Genomic DNA, 4,484 nt, shown 5'->3' with positions numbered 1-4,484 from the left:
CCTGTCACGAAAAGTCTCCATGCCTTTTTCATCACAATGCCCCATGCCATTTTCATCACAATGCTCCATGCACTTGTGAGCACAATGCACCCTGACCCTTTTCATCACAATGCTCCAAGCCATTGTCATCACAATGCTCCATTAACTTTGTCATCAGAATCCTCCATGGCACTTGGCATCACAATGCTCCATGCCCTTGTCATCACAATGCAACATTCCAACTGTCGTCACAATAATCCATGAAACATTTCAGACAAATGCTCAATGCCCTTCTCATCACAATGCTCCATTATCTCTGTCATAACAATGCTCCATGACCCCTGCCATCACAATGTTCCACGTCCTTGTCATCACAACGCTCCATGACCCTTGTCATCACAATGCTCCAAAACCCCTGTAATCACAATGCTCCATGCCCTTGTCATCACAAAGCTCCATGACGCATGTCATCAGAATGTCCCATGGTCTTCTCATCACAGTGCTCCAGGACCTTGTCATCACCATGCTCCATTCCCTTGTCATCACAATGCTCCATGACCCCTGTCATCACAATACTCCATGAATATTTTAAGCCCAATGCTCCATGACCTTCTCATCACAATGCTCCAAGACCAATATCATCACAATGCTCCATGACCACTGTCATCAAAACACTCCATGACACCTGACAACACAATGATCCGGGACTCTTGTCATCACAATGCTCCATTCCCTAGTCATCACAGTGCTCCATGACCCCTGCCGTCACAATTTTCTATGCCCTTGTCATCACAAAGCTCCATGACACGTCATCAGAATGTTCCATGTACTTCTCATCAAAATGCTCAATGCCCTTGTCATCACAATGCTCCATGACCCCTGTAATCACAATGCTCCATGCCCCTCTTCATCTCAATGCTCCATGAACCCTGTCATCACAATGCATCTTGCCAATCATCATAATGCTTCCGGCTATTGTCAGCAAAATGAAATCAAAATTCTACATGAACCCTGTCATCACAGTACTCCATGAACATTTTCAGCCCAATGCTCCATGACCCTTGTCATCAAAATGATCCAAGCCCTTGTAATCCCAATGCTCCATGACCCCTGTATTCACAATGCTCCATGACGCTTGTCATCACAGTGCTCCATGAAACTTGTCATCACAATGCTCCATGCATTTGTCAGCAAAATGCTACATGACCTTGTCATTACAATGCTCTTTGCGATTGTCATCACAATACACCTTTACCATTGTCATCACAATCCTCCATGAAACTTGGGATCACATTGCTTCATGCTCTTGTCATCACAATGCTACCTGCTCCTTGGAATCAAAATGATCCATGACCTCTGTCATCACAATACTCCAAACCCTTGTGATCACAATGTTCCGTAACACTTGTCATCACAAAGCTCCATGATGCCTGTCATCACAATACTCCATGCCCTTTTCCTCACAATGCTCCATGACCTTTGTCATCACAATTCTCAATACACTTGTCATCATAATGCTCACTGACATTGTCGTCAGAGTCCTCCTTGAACCCTGTCACCAAAAGGCTCCATTCCTTTTTCATCACAATGCCCCATGCCATTTTCATCACAATGCTCCATGCAATTGTCCTCAAAATACTCCACAAGCTTGTCATCAGAATGCTCCATGTCTCTTGTCATCACAATTATCCATGCACTTGTCAGCACAATGCTCCCTGAGCCTTGTCATCACAATGCTCCAAACCCTTGTCATCACAATGCTCCTTTACCTTTGTCATTAGAATCCTCGATGACACTTGGCATCACAATGCTCCATGCCTTTGTCATCACAATGGGCCATTATATATGTCATCACAATGCTCCCTGACAACTCTCTTCACAATACTACATGCACTTGTCATCACAATGCTCCATGCCCTTGTATCACAATGTTCCAAGTCCCCTGTAATCAGAATGCTCCAGGCCCCTTTTCATCAGTATGCTCCTTGAGATTTGTCATCACAAGCCTCCATGGATTTCTCATCACAATGCTCCAGGACCTTGTCATCAAAATGCTTCAGGACATTGTCATGAAAATTCTCAATGGACCTTGTCAACATAATGCTCCAAGCCCTAGTCACAACAATGCTCCATTATATTTGTCATCACATCCTCCATTACATTTGGCATCACAATGCTCCATGCTATTGTCATCACAATGGACCATGACATAGGTCATCACAATGCTCCCTGACACCTGTCTTCACATTACTCCATGCCCTTGTCTTCACAATGCTCCATGCCCTAGTCATCACAATGCACCATGTCCACTGTCATCACTATAATCTATGAAACTTGTCAGACCAATGCTCCATGCCCCTGTAATCACAATGCTCCATGCCCTTGTCAGCACAATGCTCCATGACCCCTGTCATCACAATGCTCCCTGAATCCAGTCATCACAATTCTTCATAACGTTTGTCATCACAACGGTCCATGCCCGCGTCATCACAAAGCTCTGTTACCTTTGTAACCCCAACGCTCCATGAACTTTTCATCACAATGCTCCATGACCCTTGTCATCACAATGCTCCATGCCTTTGTCAGAACAATGCTCCATGACCTTTGTCATCACAATGTGCCATGTACTTTTCATCACAATGATCCACAACATTTTCATCGCTATGCTTCATAAACCTTGTAATCACAATGCTCCATGCACTTCTCATCCAAATGCTCTCTCACATGAGATATCACAATGTTCCATCACTAGTCATCACAATCCTCGCTCAACCCTGTTATCACAATGTTCCATGACCCCTGTCATCACAATGCTACATCCCCTTATCAGCACAATGTTCCTTGACCCCTGACATCACAATGTTCCATAACCCCTGTCATCAAAATGCTCCATGACCCATTTCATCCCAAAGATCCATGATCCCTGGCAACACAATATTCTATAACCCATGTCATCAAAATGTTCCATTACACTTTTCATCAAATTGCTGCATGACCCTGTCATCAAAATGCTCCCTGCCCTTCTCATCACAATGCACAACACACTTGTCATCAAAATGCTCCATGACTTTTGTCATCACAAAGCTCCATGACCCTTGGCATCACAATGCTCCATGTCATTGTCATCACAATGCTCCATGAACCATCTCATCACATTGCTCCATGCCCTTGTCATCAAAGGCTCCATGACACTTGTCATCACAATGCTCGTTGCCCTTCTCATCACAATGCTCCATGCCCTTGTCATTACAATCATCCATGACCCATGTATCACAGTGTACCGTGCCCTTGTCATCACAATGCTCCATGCCCACTCTCATCACAATAATCCATGAAACATTTCAGTCCAATGCTCAATGCCCTTCTCATCACAATGCTCCATTACCTATGTCATAAAAATGCTCCATGACCCCTGCCATCAAAAGGTTCCACGGCCTTGTCATCACAAGGCTCCATGGCCCTTGTCATCACAATGCTCCAAAACCCCTGTAATCACAATGCTCCATGCCCTTGTCATCACAATGCTCCATGACCTTTGTCATCACAATTCTCAATACAACTGTTATCACAATGCTCCCAGACACTTGTCAACAGAATGCTCCTTCAACCCTGTCAGGAAAAGGCTGCATGCCTTTTTCATCACAAAGCCCCATGCCGTTTTCATGACAATGCTGCATGCCATTGTCATCAAAATACTCCACAAGCTTGTCATCAGAATGCTCCATGACGCTTGCCATCACAATTCTCCATGGACTTGTCAGCACAATGCTCCCTGAACCTTGTCATCACTATGATCCAAGCCATTGTCATCAAAATGCTCCATTACCTTTGTCATCAAAATCATCCATGACAATTTGCATCACAATGCTCCATGCCATTGTCATCACAATGGGCCAATACATATGTCATCACAATGCTCCGTGACACCAAATTTCACAATACTGCATGACCTTTTCTACACAATGCTCCATGCTCTTCTCATCACAATGCTCCAATACCTCTGTCATCACAATGCTCCAAGAACCCTGTAATCACAAAGCTCCATGCCCTTGTCATCACAAAGCTCCATGACGCATGTCATCCGAATGTTCCATGGCCTTCTCCACACAATGCTCCATGCCCTTGTCATCACAATGCTCCAAGACCCATGTAATCACAATACTCCATGCCCCTTTTCATCAGAATGCTCCATGAGACTTGTCATCACAAGTCTCCATGGTCTTATCATCACAATGCTCCAGGACCTTGTCATCACCATGCTCCATTCCCTTGTGATCACAATGCTACATGACCCCTGTCATCACAATACTCCATGAACATTTTCAGCCCAATGCCCGATGACCTTCTCATCACAATGCTCCAAGACCAATATCATCACAATGCTCCATGACCACTGTCATCACAACACTCAATGACACCTGACAACACAATGATCCGGGACTCTTGTCATCACAATGCTCCATTCCCTAGTCATCACAATGCTCCATGACCCCTTTCATCACAAT

This window comes from Mesoplodon mirus (assembly GCF_964341445.2).
Source record: "Mesoplodon mirus genome assembly, contig: HAP1_SCAFFOLD_74, whole genome shotgun sequence".
NCBI classification, from domain to species: Eukaryota; Metazoa; Chordata; class Mammalia; order Artiodactyla; family Ziphiidae; genus Mesoplodon; species Mesoplodon mirus.
Note: the sequence above shows the minus strand (reverse complement) of the source record.